Source organism: Nerophis ophidion, linkage group LG17 (genome assembly GCF_033978795.1).
Source record: "Nerophis ophidion isolate RoL-2023_Sa linkage group LG17, RoL_Noph_v1.0, whole genome shotgun sequence".
Lineage (NCBI taxonomy): Eukaryota > Metazoa > Chordata > Actinopteri > Syngnathiformes > Syngnathidae > Nerophis > Nerophis ophidion.
In genome coordinates, this window is record NC_084627.1 from 15,547,529 (window position 1) to 15,563,523 (window position 15,995).

General features: G+C 37.7%; 1 protein-coding gene across 1 annotated transcript in view; it reads left to right on the forward strand.

Moving 5' to 3' along the window:
* pappaa (pregnancy-associated plasma protein A, pappalysin 1a) overlaps positions 1-15,995 on the forward strand; it is a 295,025-nt gene that overhangs the window by 173,696 nt on the left and 105,334 nt on the right. The window lies entirely within an intron of this gene.

Here is a 15,995-nt window from a genome sequence, read left to right on the forward strand (position 1 = left end):
CTGAGAGACTTATTGAAAAATAAAACAATATTGTAACCCTGAAACAGGCTCTCATGTCAGTGCTTGGTGGGCTGAAGAACCCCCAGGAGGGCAAGCCCCACCCTAACCAATAATAAATAAATGACTTCTTACCAACTTCTTGAACATAAAAATTCATCACAATGTTTTATATTTTGAACGTTATTTTTTAACACTGTGATTACAAGTGGAATTATTTATTATTTATCATGTTAAGGAATGTCAGCTCAGATTTATCCGAGAGCCGGATGCAATCATCAAAAGAGCCACATCTGGCTCGCGAGCCATAGGTTCCCTACCCCTGAGCTAGCGGATGACCATTATAAAACAGTCACTACAGCAAGAGGCTGTGCCATATACTCACTGAGGCCTCATCTACCCATCACTATTGATGGTGCAATTAAAGGCCTACTGAAACCCATTACTACCGACCACGCAGTCTGATAGTTTCTATATCAATGATGAAATATTAACTTTGCAACACATGCCAATATGGCCTTTTTAGTTTACTAAATTGCAATTTTCAATTTCCCGCGAAGTGTCCTGTTGAAAACGTCGCGGTATGATAACGCGTGTGTTTGACGTCACCGGTTGTAGTGGACATTTTTTTCCAGCCCGATCCCAGCTATAAGTAGTCTGCTTCGATCGCATAATTACACAGTATTCTGGACATCTGTGTTGCTGAATCTTTTGCAATTTGTTCAATTAATAATGGAGAAGTCAAAGTAGAAAGATGGAGGTGGGAAGCGGCGTATAATTGTAGCTGCAACACAAACACAGCCGGTGTTTCCTTATTTAAAATTCCCGAAAGTGAAGCTTTACTATGGAACAGAGCGGTCAAGCGAACTTGGTTCCCGACCACATGTCAACCGGCAGGTTTCGGTGAGAAAATTGTGGTAAAAAGTCGGCTCTTACCGTAGACATGAGCGGAGCTTGCGTTTTCCTGCAGCTGCGGACTATTACCTCCTCCCACAGGAGACACTGGTGGTCACCACACCCGTGGCCACACCCCCCCCCCCCCGACTTTCAGGTACCATATAATCTCACTAAAACACTAGTAACACAATAAGCAGATAAGGGATTTTCCAGAATTATCCTAGTAAATGTGTCTAATAAAATCTGAATCGCTCTCACTGCCCTCGCCTTTTTTTTTTTTTTTCCCTAGTCCTTCACTCTCACTATCCTCATCCACAAATCAAATTAATGGGGAAATTGTCGCTTTCTCGGTCCGAATCGCTCTAGCTCCTGTTGGCTATGATTGTAAACAATGTGAGGATGTGAGGAGCCCTACAACCAGTGACGTCACACGCACATCGTCTGCTACTTCCGGTACAGGCAAGGCTTTTTTGTTAGCGACCAAAAGTTGCGTTTATCGTCGATGTTCTCTACTAAATCCTTTCAGCAAAAATATGGCAATATCTTGAAATGATCCAGTATGACACATAGAATGGACCTGCTAACCCCGTTTGAATAAGAAAATCTCATTTCAGTAGGCCTTTAAGACTTAATTAAGACAATTACGAATCAAGAGAGGCGTAAGGCACAGTATGTGGTTTTCAGTGGTTGTCCAATCAAATCAAACTTTATTGTTGACTGTAGAACTGCAAAAAGCACAAAGGACAATAAAACAGTGGATAATATAATGTACAGTAATAAATTAATAATTCAAATTTGAGGTAAAAACTTTTGAGATAAAAACATTTACAAAATATTTGCTTATTCTCTGTCGAATGTCAATGACAGATAAATTATTGTACTGTATTTCCATACAGCAGTTTAATTATCCTAATAGTCTTTTCTTCTTGTAATTAAGTTTTCTCATGGAGTTGACATTTTTTTATTTCTAATAACTGACATGTTGAAACATATTTTTCTATAAAACAATTTAAAAAACTACCAACACGACCAGATAAGTAAGAATATGGAAACTCGTGTCCTTAGGCGCGACAATCAATGACTCTTTGTTGACTTGTTTTAGATAACCACCTGCTGAATGACAAAACGCTGAGAAAAATACTGAAAATAAACTGGTCACTCAATAAATGTTTATTTATATAGCCCCAAATCACAAATGTCTCAAAGGACTGCACAAATCATTACGACTACAACATCCTGGTAAATTAAAAAGTTTAAATCGAAAAACGTGTGCCTGTACTTCAATTTATTTTGGAGTTCTCTACAAAGGAATCATGCAGTAGGTGGAAAGTACTGTTTGCATGATCCGGTTGAGGTGGGCGGGGTTTTGTGCTAGCGGGGGTGTATAATGTAGCAAGGAAGGTTTAGGGATGCACGGGATTCTGGGTATTTGTTCTGTTCTGTTTATGTTGTGTTACTGTGAGGATGTTCTCGCGAAATGTGTTTCTCTTTATTTTTTGCCGTGGGTTCACAGTGTGGCGCATATTAGTACGAGTGTTAAAGTTCTTTATATCACAACCTTCAGTGTAACTTGTATGGCTGTTGACCAAGTATGCCTTGCAATCTCGTACGTGTGATGAAAGAAGCAGAGAAATGCATGCTCGCACGCGGATAGCATGATGTAAAAGCGGGCGTGATGACATGTTTTAGAGGACGTTAAACGTATAGCCATTACGGCATGCCCTCAATATTGTAGTCCGGATTAAAATCGGAGAATGTTAGTGTAGCGCCTGTGTGGATGCGTCGACAAGAACACCGCAATGGTAAGTTTAAATTATTTATTAAACTTAACAAAAGCAGGCTACGAACAAAAATACTGGAGCTAACAGACAAAAAAAAACCAAGGGCGCCAGCATAAAAGCTAGGAATAGAAAACATAAAAAACTAAGACTGGCACAAAGGCACACAAAAAGGAAAAACGATTCATCAGCGTGAGAGTTGGAATAAAACAAATGTTTAGCGTGAAAAGCTAGCGAGAATATACTTACGTGAAGTCAGTCAATACTGTGGCTAAAAGGCAAATTATGAACCCAGACTGAACAAAGAAAAGAGGAGGGCTTTTATAGGGAGTAATCAAGGAGAACCAGGTGTGTGTAGAAAACGAGGAGCAGGTGAAAACAATGTGTAACCAAGGTGACTGACAAAACAGGAAGTAAGCTGGTCAGATGGAGAATGAGATAATGGAACAATAAACAATATGTGAAGATCCGAGTAACGGATCGCAACAGTTAGCCCCGAGTGATTTCCGGGAGAGGCACCAAAATCCGGAAACCTCCCGAAATAATCGGTGGGGTCGGCGATTATGCAGCAGAGCCCCATCAGAGTGGCCAAAGAGCCGCTTGCGAGTCCGGAGCCATGGGTTGCCGACCCCTCCCGTCCTTGTCAAAAGTCTAGCAGCCGCATTTTGAACCAACTGTAATCTTTTTATGGGGAGCCCCGAAAATACCACGTTGCAACAGTCGAGGCGAGATGTAGCGATCGCATGCCTCAGTATCACTGAAGGACACAATTGGATGGATTTTAGCGAAATTACGGAAATGAAAAAAAGGCTGTTTTAATTGGCAGCCAAGCATCCCCCAGAGCAAGTGTCGCTAAAAATGTAGCTTACCACCATCCACGTGGCAATGTGGAGTAAAGGAATGATAGGTTCTTAGTTCTGTGTAAAGCCCTTTAAGTCTCTCGAAAAGTGCAATAAAAATATTATCCATTATTATTTCATGAGTTTTGAAGTAATTATGGAGTAATCACACTAATAGTTTTGCATGCCTTGATACATGCAGGAAAATGGGCTCTAGTTCTGTAGATGACGTCACACCAAGAGGGGGCGACATATCGAGTCTGGTGATGGAACGGGTGCATTCCAAGTACAGTTAGTTATCGACTGATTACTCAAAAAGTAGGTAAGTAAGTGAATTGTATTTATAAAGCCCTTTTTACAGATAAAATCGCGAAACATACAAAACATAGGTCAAGTAAAACAACAATTCAATTTGAAACAACAGGGGCAACATCATAAAAAGGATACACAGTGGATTAAAAATGATAGTTAAAAGGTGTATTAACCAAAAGCTTTACTAAAAAGAAAAGTTTCTTAAAAGTTTCAACACAGTCAAGATCCTGGAATGCCAGGTATCCACGGGTTTTAAAACAAGTTTTCGGGATCTTTAGAAAACCCTGGTCTGAAGACCAGAGGCTGCGCCCTGAAGTGTAGGGGCAGGACTAAAATGTTGAACTCAATGCGGAATTTGACTGGAAGCCAATGAAGACTGGATAAAACGGGGGTGGTATAGGCTGTTCTGGCAATTAAAGCGTTGACTTGTCGAAAAGGGTGAAGAGAGAATTGCAATAGTCAATGCAAGATAAAACGAACGCATGAATCAATCAATCAACCAATGTTTATTTATATAGCCCTAAATCACAAATGTCTCAAAGGACTGTACAAACCATTACGACTACGACATCCTCGGAAGAACCCACAAAAGGGCAAGGAAAACTCACACCCATTGGGCAGGGAGAATTCACATCCAGTGGGACGCCAGTGACAATGCTCACTATGAGAAACCTTGGAGAGGACCTCAGAAGTGGGCAACCCCCCCCTCTAGGGGACCGAAAGCAATGGATGTCGAGCGGCTCTAACATGATACTGTGAATGTTCAATCCATAGTGGCTCCAACACAGCCGCAAGAGTTCAGTTCAAAGCGGATCCAAGACAGCAGCGAGAGTCCCGTCCACAGGAAACCATCTCAAGCGGAGGCGGATCAGCAGCGTAGAGATGTCCCCAACCGATACACAGGCGAGCGGTCCATCCTGGGTCCCGACGAGCGGTCCATCCTGGGTCTCGACTCTGGACAGCCAGTACTTCATCCATGGTCATCGGACCGGACCCCCTCCACAAGGGAGGGGGGGACATAGGAGAAAAAAGAAAAGAAGCGGCAGATCAACTGGTCTAAAAAGGAGGTCTATTTAAAGGCTAGAGTATACAGATGAGTTTTAAGGTGAGACTTAAATGCTTCTACTGAGGTAGCATCTCGAACTGTTACCGGGAGGGCATTCCAGAGTACTGGAGCCCGAACGGAAAACGCTCTATAGCCCGCAGACTTTTTTGGGGCTTTAGGAATCACTAATAAGCCGGAGTCTTTTGAACGCAGATTTCTTGCCGGGACATATGGTTCAATACAATCGGCAAGATAGGATGGAGCTAGACCGTGTAGTATTTTATACATAAGTAGTAAAACCTTAAAGTCACATCTTAAGTGCACAGGAAGCCAGTGCAGGTGAGCCAGTACAGGCGTAATGTGATCAAACTTTCTTGTTCTTGTCAAAAGTCTAGCAGCCGCATTTTGTACCAACTGTAATCGTTTAATGCTAGACCTGGGGAGACCCGAAAATAATACGTTACAGTAATCGAGACGAGACGTAACAAACGCATGGATAATGATCTCAGCGTCTTTAGTGGACAAAATGGAGCGAATTTTAGCGAAATTACGGAGATGAAAGAAGGCCGTTTTAGTAACGCTTTTAATGTGTGACTCAAAGGAGAAAGTTGGGTCGAAGATAATACCCAGATTTTTTACCGAGTCACCTTGTTTTATTATTTGGTTGTCAAATGTTAAAGTTGTATTATTAAATGATCATTTTGGGATCCAATTTTCACAACAAATTTCTCACTTTAGAAATATTTTTGAGATGTTAAAAACAGTTTTTAGTCAGTTGACGACAGCGACCTTCCAAAGACATTGACTGATCCAACACAACTTCAAGGTTTCAGAGGCTGCTTTTAACAGATGCACCAAGGGAGTTGTTGATCTTTTTATCGGGGGCAAAAGACATATTGATATAATGGAAAATGACCGCCAGATCTTTTTTTTTCAGGAGCACAAAATACATAAAGAAAACTTGTTATTTTCTGTCATCCAGACACAATGAGTTCTTTATCAACCATGGGAAAAAATGGTTCCCAGGATGACACAAGTGGAAAAATTATTTTCTGTAAAATGAAAACGAGTATAAGATGCCTTTGCTTGGCATTACAAGCTACTTTACAGAGTTCTTCATCCAGGCTCCCGATGTTCCTCAACAATTCTTCCCTGGTATTGAATCGCATCCCCAAAAGTCTTCTCTCTCTTGCTTGTCATTGGTATGCACAAACTACCCATGCCATTCATCATCATACCAGTTCTAATCATGCATATCTGCTGACTCCTCTCCTTGTCTCTCAGGAGCCGCCTTGCGACTGTAAATATTCCGCGAAGCCGACTGCTCCCGCTGTGATATTACGACTGCTTTAATCAAGCAATCAATAAAAAGGTCTTCTAGCGGTAGGAGGCGGTATTTTGAAATACCCAAACAAAAGGAAGGTCATTAGTAGTACTTTCTTTGGATAGAACTTTTTTTTTTTTTTTTTTACATTTTGGCTTGATTTTTCGCAAACTACCGTGTAGACTTTCCCGCCAGCCACTTTGTGTGTGAACAGTCAGCCAGGACCCAAGTGCCACATCCTACAAAGCTACAGTTACTAATGCCTCTGACAGTTACTTCGGCCTCCAGGGGTGGGCCCACTGGTCAGTATTGATACAGTTTGACTGTGACAGAGCACAAAGCATCTGGTTTTCATTCAACTTTTGTACTATTCCTCCATTTTTTTCATTCGTATCCTGTCGAGTGAACAACATGGCAAGCAAAAAACCTGCATCAAATTTGTCAATAATAGCTGCATTAACTAAGCAGATGTTTGTCCAGTGTTGCAGACTTCCACGCAAATTGGTTGCTGTGGAATAGTATTAATAATTGTTTCCATGTGGTTTATTACTCAACTTGTTATAAAGAGACTGCTGTAAATGTCTACAGTCATGTGCTCCGTTCGACTGGTTCGTCAACAAACGTGGATTTCAACATCCTCCGAGACACACGTTTTGGTATAATTGTAATAGTTTTGTTTATTTCCGACATGCTAAAACAAAGCAACATTGAAGCACGTCACGTTTACAAAAGGTAGCATAACGAAAAGGAGCAGAAAGAAGGATAGTTTATTTCATCACAGCCTTTCTCTCTGACTACATGGGTTTAAAACTCCGGGGATTCGAATTTAATTTTCTTCGAAGCCCAACAGGATATAAAAGTTCTTACATTTTTGAAGGGCTGAATTATTCAATCTCTATATAAATGACATTTGTAAAGTAACACGAGATTTAAAGTTAGTACTATTTGCGGATGATACAACAGTGTTTTGTTCAGGAGAGAACACACAAAAGATAATACAAATAATAAAGGAAGAAATGAACAAATTTATTGAATCTCAGTAAAACTAAAATCATGCTATTTGGTAACAGTAGAAGAGAAAGTCAAACACAAATACAAATAGACGGAATAGAAATTGAAAGACTAAATGAAATTTCTATGTATAATGATTGATGAAAAATTGAACTGGAAATCTCATGTAAAAAATATACAACATAAAGTTGCAAGAAACACGTCAATAATGAATAAAGTTAAATATGTTCTAGACAAAAAAATCACTTCATATTCTCTACTGCTCAGTAGTGTTACAATATCTGAGTTACTGTGTAGAAATATGGGGAAATAATTACAAAAGTACACTTCATTCACTAACAGTGTTACAAAAAAGATCAGTTAGAATAATACATAATGTTGGATATAGAGAACATACAAACCCTTTATTTATTGAATCAAAGATACTGATATTCCACGACACAGCAAATTTGCAAACAGCTAAAATTATACACATAGCAAACTACAACCTGCTTCCCAAGAATATACAACAATTATTCTCAACAAAAGTGGAGAAATATAGTCTTAGAGAAAAATGTTACTTAAAACATTTGTGCGCACGTACAACACTTAAGACCTTCAGTACATCTGTATGAGGAATTAAACTATGGAATGGATTAAGCAAAGCAATCAAACAATGTACTAATATCATCCACTTCAAGAAACTCTTCAAACATAAAGGGGAACATTATCACCAAACCTATGCAAGCGTCAATATATACCTTGATGTTGCAGAAAAAAGACCATGTATTTTTTAACTGATTTCCGAACTCTAAATGGGTGAATTTTGGCAAATTAAACGCCTTTCTGTTTATCAGTCTTTTAGCGATGACGTCAGAACGTGACGTCACCGAGGTAACACACCCGTCATTTTCATTTTCACATTACAAACACCGGGTGTCAGCTCTGTTATTTTCCGTTTTTTCGACTATTTTTTGGAACCTTGGAGACATCATGCCTCGTCTGTGTGTTGTCGGAGGGTGTAACAACACTAACAGGGAGGGATTCAAGTTGCACCACTGGTAAGAAATCTTCCGCCAGACCCCCATTGAATGTACCAGAGTGTCTTCACCTTTTACCGGCGATGCTAAGACAGACATGGCACAGAGATGTATGGATAACCTGCAGATGCATTTGCAACGATTAAGTCAACGAAATCACAAAGGTGAGTCTTGTTGATGTTGTTGACTTATGTGCTAATCAGACATATTTGGTCACGGCATGACTGGCAGCTAAACGATGCTAACATTCTATGCTAATCGATGCTAACATGCTATTTACGCTAGCTGTATGTACATTTGAAACTGGATACCCACATTTAATGCGAAACAAACACTTACCAATCGACGGATTTAAGTTGCTCCAGTGTCACAAGATGCGAAAGTCCTGATTGTTTGGTCCGCACATTTTACCGGCGATGCTAATAAGGCAGCTATGCTATGGGCCACTTTATTAGGTAAACCCACGCTATGGCCGAATAGCGTCAATAGCCATTCGCTCAATAGCTTCAATTTCTTCTTCAATTTCGTTTTCGCCATCTGCCTCCATACTCCGACCATCTGTTCCAATACATGCGTAATATGTTGAATCGCTTAAGCCGCTGAAATCCCAGTCTGAATCCGAGCTAATGTCGCTATATCTTGCTGTGGTAACCGCCATGTTGTTTGTATTGGCAGCACTGTATGACGTCACCGGGAAATGGACAGTCGCATCGCAAATAGCAAAAATCAAGAACTTCAAAGCTTTTTTTAGGGATATTCCGGGAGGTGTAAAATTTTGAAAAAAACTTCGAAAAACAAAACGAGCCACTGGGAACTGATTTTTATTGTTTTCAACCCTTTTGAAATTGTGATAATGTTCCCCTTTAAAGTGTTTACGAGGTACAAAAAATAAGAGATCACGATAAACATTCTGGATTTATTCACCCATTCAAAATAATCTTACTTATCTCATCGTATGGAATACAACTTCAACAATGATTTATTTATTTATTTGTATTTAATTACTTATGGAGTATATTGTGAAGACATTGAGAACAGGAAGTGAACAAAAGTTTTAGCAACTGTTATGTGAAAGAAAATAGGTAGGATTAAATAAACTGGTTCTTCCTACTCCTTTTACAACATGTTGAAAAGAGAAACTGGAAATTGTGATGTATCATGTTGTATGCTTGCATGTTCGAAATAAACTCATAATCATAATACAAATTTGGATTTATCTTATTTTGTCAATTTTTTTTTTTTTGCTTAAATTTCTCAATAAAAGTCAGTCCCAAACAGAAAGATCCAACATTTAATGTTTTTTTGTTTTTTTTCCTGACCCTTCTGAAGGCCTTTTGATTAGTAAATTAATGCTATGTAAAGGGTATACTATTTGGAAACTGCGACATCATTTGATAAAAAGACCGGCCCTGCGATGAGGTGGCGACTTGTCCAGGGTGTACGCCGCCTTCCGCCCGATTGTAACTGAGATAGGCGCCAGCGCCCCCCGCGACCCCAAAGGGGAATAAGCGGTAGAAAATGGATGGATGGATGGACATCATTTGATAAAAAGACCTTTCAAGGGTTGAAATACAAATGTGTGCTGCTCACACGGTCACTAAGGTGGACACTATGTTTGACTGATCAACTTAATGTATATTATATTTATCCATGATAGCATTTTTGTTGTAAATTGTGTAGTGTGTGTATTAAAATCATGCTTGTTTTTACAAAAGATGACAGATTTGAAGAAGAGCATGTATGGTCTTTGTGTAATGATGTAAATGAGACGTGGTTGTATTGTACATTAAGTATGTGTCCATGAAAGGGCATTTTATGACTTTTCTTAATTTGATTACGTGATATGGTATGATTTTATTGTAATGATTTTATTGCATTAATTTTGTATCCCTTTAATTTAGGTAGCCAGGGACTGCAGATGGAAATTAGCTATTTAGCTATAATCTGGTACAAAAGATATCTTTCTTTAAACTTAATGTTTTGTGCATTGTCCCTTCAAATTAAGACTAAATTAAACAAAAAAAAACCCCCCAAAAAACATAAAATTGTTTGTATTTTTGTTCAGGGCTGAAGTTGATTGAGATATTTGTGTATGAAAATATAAACATCAAAAATAATGTTATTCTTAATGAAAAATGAAGGACATATATGTTCTGTTTGGCTTCAGGTTATTGTTGAATACCTGCCAGTGTATTGTTAAAATAATCGGGCATTGAAATGTTTTAATTTGACACTGAAAAAAACTATCTTAGGGAAAATAATGTATCATGGTGACCCCGAGACAGACAAGCAGTAGAAAATGGATGGAGGGACAACAATAATGGTGGCTAAAATACATCAAAATTGTACTGAAAAGGACAAATTTAACATTAACATCAGTCCAGATCCGATAATTTCGTTGTGGTTGGTGAAGCCCTTTAAAGCACTTGTGATAAAGGGCTTTGGCTTGTGCAGCCCTTTGAGACAATTGTGATTTAGGGCTAAAAAAAAATAAACATTGATTGATTTATCGATTAATCCATTCATCTTCTACATTGTTTATACTCATTATGATCTCATTAACATTAACGTATTAATAATTTTCCTATAGGGCAAATACAGGATTACAATGTACAACTTGATGTAATGCTGTAACTCTATGATAAGTTGGATAAATAAAATTAAAAACCAAATAATAATTCCCTAAAAACAACCCAAATGCATCCAAGAATGCTTGTAAATGTGTCTTGCATTTAAGTTTAGCTTGTAACTTCAGATATAGTACATGTGTAAATGTCCGTACAGAGCTTGTTAAACCTGAGTTTTGGTCTATTAATGTCCCAATTGTTTTTTTGGGGGATAAAATAAAATTACTCTTGATTTTTACGGTATTCAATAATCATATTTCATTTACTTTCAGTTTACAACCTTGTTAAATGATATGAAACCAAAAGATTAGTATCAGGCAATAAAAACTAACCAAACATACGGCATAAAAAGGGACTGATTAAAAAAATACATTTAAATACAATTATGTTGTGCTAAAATAAATAAATAGTCATCATATTAATAGTAAATATGCTTCTTAACTCAATGTTTTTGAACATTTTCTGAGCCAAGGCATATGTTTTTCATTGAAAGAATCTTGAGGCCCACCACCAGCAGAAAACATTAAAAAATGAAACTCCGATATTGACAGTAAAAAGTTGTTCTCGCAATTGTTGGATATGAATTCAAACCATAACCAAGCATGCATCAATACAGCTCTTGTCTCAAAGTAGGTGTACTGTCACCACCTGTCGCATCAAGCCGTGACTTATTTGGATTTTGTTGCTGTTTTCCTGTGAGTGGTGTTTTAGTGCTTGTCTTGCGCTTCTATTTTGTTGTTGATTGTCACGTCATGCACGGATGTACTTTGTGGACACCATCTGCTGTTCCACACGCTGTAAGTCTTCGCTGTCGTCCAGCATTCTGTTTTTGTTTACTTTGCAGCCAGTCCAGTTTTAACTTTGTTTTGCATAGCTTTCCCAAAGCTTCATTGCCTTATCTTAGCGGCACTTGCCTTTTTTTTTTTTTTTTTTTTTTTTGGTTTAAGCATATGATACCTTCTTACCTGCAAACCATAGTTCCGTCATCTACAAAGCAATTTGCTACCTGCTGCCACCTATTGAAATGGAAGAGTATTGCACGGTTACTCTGCCGATATCTGGACAGCACAGACAGTCAACCACGGCACATTTGTGGATTATAATTACTGGTTTGCAAAAAATATTTTGAACCCAATTAGGTGAAGATACATAATATCTAGGGCTGCGAATCTTTGGGCGTCCCACGATTCGATTCAATATCGATTATTGGGGTCACGATTGGATTCAAAATCTTTTTTTTTTTCTCAATTCAAAAACGGCTTTTTCCCGATTCAAAATTATTCTTTATTCATTCAATACAAATAATTTCAGCAGGATCTACCCCAGTCTGCTGACATGCAAGCAGAGTAGTAGATTTTTGTAAAAAAGCTTTTATAATTGTAAAGGACAATGTTTTATCAACTGATTGCAATAATGTAAATTTGTTTTAACTATTAAACGAACCAAAAATATGACCTATTTTTTTCTATGTGAAAACATTGGACACACTGTGTTGTCAGGCTTATGAGATGCAATGCAAGTGTAAGCCACTGTGACACTATTGTTCTTTTTTTTTTTGTTTATAAATGTCTAACGATAATGTCAATGAGGGATTTTTAATCACTGCTATGCTGGAATTATAACCAATATTGATACTGTTGTTGATAATATTCATTTTTGTTTCACTACATTTGGTTTGTTCTGTGTCGTGTTTGTGTCTCCTCTCAGTTGCTCTGTTTATTGCAGTTCTGAGTGTTGCTGGGTCAGGTTTGGTTTTGGAATTGGATTGCATTGTTATGGCATTGCTGTGTATTGTTTTGTTGGATTGATAAAAAAAAACATGTTTTAAAAAAAAAAAGAGAATCGATTCGGAATCGCACAACGTCAGAATCACGATTCAAATTCGAATTCATTTTTTCCCACACCCCTATTAATCTCCCACGACAAACCAGACAAGCAATGTCTTAACTAAACTGTCAATAAAATGTAAGAACAATCCATAAATTAGCCGCACCATTTTATAAGCAGCATGGTTCGAAGCGTGGGAAAAAAGCAGCCGAAAATACGGCACGTGTTTCAAATTGTTTATTGTATGATTTGTTGGGTTATGGATTCATGTAAAGATGTCGGAAATCATCAAGTCCCCCGAGGCATACTGGGAGCGCTTCCCGCTTCCAGCAAAAACAAAACTAAATATAATCTAATAAATCACTTTAACATTCTAGTGGACCTTTATAGCATTCTAGTGGACCTTTAAGATTTCCTATGCACGCTCAGCCTTGAAGAAACACACCTAACAGGTTGAGGAACAATTATCCGACAACTGTCCTATTGCGTCACGCCGTCATGGGACGCTACCCGCAAAAATTCTCACAGGAATTCTCATTTCTGCTGAATCAGCTGCGAGCAGAGAGGCCATGTCAACAGATCCAAGGGACAGATAGGTGGTCGGGCCAGTTTTTTCCACGGTGGCAGAATCTTACAGTAGCAACAATCTCCGGTTACCGGTGTCTCATTTCACTTGCTCAGGACCTGCCGTCCTTGGGGTGTGTGCCCTCCGTCACCTTTTTACCAACTCCATTTGTCACCTTTTTTTTTTTTCATATCAACAACGTATCCAGCATTTTACCGTCCTACAGAGGCAAATATTGGCACGTGAAACAAGGTGCACTCTTTGACCCACTTCGTTATAAAACAGGCATCAGCACTTTTTTCTTTTTCCGCTCCCTGGAAGGGAAGGAACCCTAGGAGGACTTCTAGTGGACAGGTGTGGCATGACAACTGAAGACTGGCCATAGGATGCTTGGGAAAAGATCCATTATTTCTGTTTGTCATTTAGTTTGATCTGTGAGTGCTAATACAATTGATACCTCGACTTACAAGCTTAATTGTGATACGGCTCTTAACTTAAAGCACTTGTATGTCAAATCAACAGAATTAATTTAAATACATTTAATCGGTGCTTGGCCTCCCCAAACATAAATTCATTCTGGTTTCTGGTTATCGTTTTTATATGGATATTATTTTGATTTTGTATGTACTTTATGTCGTATTTTACTCATTATGGGACGTGCGGTAGAAAATGGATGGATGATACGTTTTTTCAATTATTGTTTTTTCTTTGGTACACTATTATAGGCCAGTGGTTTATGTATATACATATATATATATATATATATATATATATATATATATATATATATATATATATATATATATATATGTATGTATATATATATATATAAATATATATATATGTATTTATATATATCCATCCATCCATCCATTTTCTACCGCTTATTCCCTTTCGGGGTCGCGGGGGGCGCTGGCGTCACCTCATCGCAGATGTATGTATATATATATATATATATATATATATATATATATATATATATATATACACATACATCTGCGATGAGGTGACGACTTGTACAGGGTGTACGCCGACTTACGCCCGATTCTAGCTGAGATAGGCGCCAGCGCCCCCCGTGACCCCAAAAGGGAATAAGCGGTAGAAAATGGATGGATGGATATACATATATATATATATATATACATATATGTGTATGTATGTATGTAATATATATATATATATATATATATATATATATATATATACATACATACATATATATGTATGTATATATATATATATATATATATATATATATATATATATATATATATATACATACATATATATATATATATATATATATATATATATATATATATATATATATATATATACATACATATATATATATATATATATATATATATATATATATATATCCATCCATCCGCTTATTCCCTTTTGGGGTTGCGGGGGGCGCTGACGCCTATGTCAGCTACAATCCGGCGGAAGGCGGCGTACACCCTGGACAAGACGCCATCTTATCGCAGGGTCAACACAGATAGACAGACAACATTCACACGCACATTCACACACTAGGGCCAATTTATATTTATATATATATTGCTCTTTTTATCTTTTCTGTTGTTGTTCTTTTTGTTTTACAAAATGTTATTATTGATAATGTTATACTGCATTGTAATCTTTTGTTTCGTGATTGTTTGATGTTTTTTGCCTGGACCGCAGGAAGAATAGCCTCCACTGTGGTGTAGACTAATGGGGAGCCTTAATAAACTAAAGTAAACTAAACCAAAACAGCACAATTTTAACATTAAACATGCCTCTTAAGAACACAAAAACAAAAACTTCTAGATAAGAACTAGTGTATGAAAACAATACAATAGAACATATACAAACAACTACCGTACTACTCTAGTTTTATGAAGTAATGCAACACAAATGTGGACTTTTACGATATCGTCTTTGAGCTGCTTCTCCATATTTTCATGGATAAATGTTTTTGACTCCTTCTGCTTCAGTGTAATGCCAACGAGCAGTGAGGCTCTGCTTATCCATGTCGACTACCCCCCCCCCTGCTCATGTTTTTCAAGGATTTCTTTCTTTAATGATGAGCCTGCTCCTTCGCAAGCACCCATTCACCTGCTACATAGCAGTGACGCATGCTAGCATGCTAACTATTAGCATACTCAATTTTTAGCTGTTTTACTCAATTACAAACACAATTATGTAAAAGAGACGCTGGCATGCTATTTGCTGGCATGCTAACGTTAACATGCTAACATTTCATGCTAGCAATTTTGCAAATTTCGTATGTTTGAACATAAAAAACATGGATTTTGACACTTGGCACCATTTTAGAAATATGTTAACTTCTTCTGTGTTAGCATGCTAACGGTTGTGTGCTTACATTGGAATGCTAGCGTACAATGCTAGCATTTTAGCTATTTGTGTTTATTTAGACCTAAAAAATATGTTTTTTGATATGTTGCGGCATCATAGCGATAGGCTAACTTCTATATTAGCTTACTGATGTTAGCATTCCAACGTTTTATGCTAGCATATTTGCGATTTTCATTCATATACATCTAAAAACTATTGATTTTGTTACCCTGAGGTTCAGTAGCCCATCAAAATTACTGCGGAAATCTTCTATATCCTTGAATGTCATCCACTTATTCTTAGCATTGTCTTTCACTCTCTTCCCGTGGTTGAAAAACAAAGATATGTCCATTTGTAGCTGTAAGCTAAGCAAAATGAGATGTTTTGGTTGGCTCGGACGGGATTTATTGT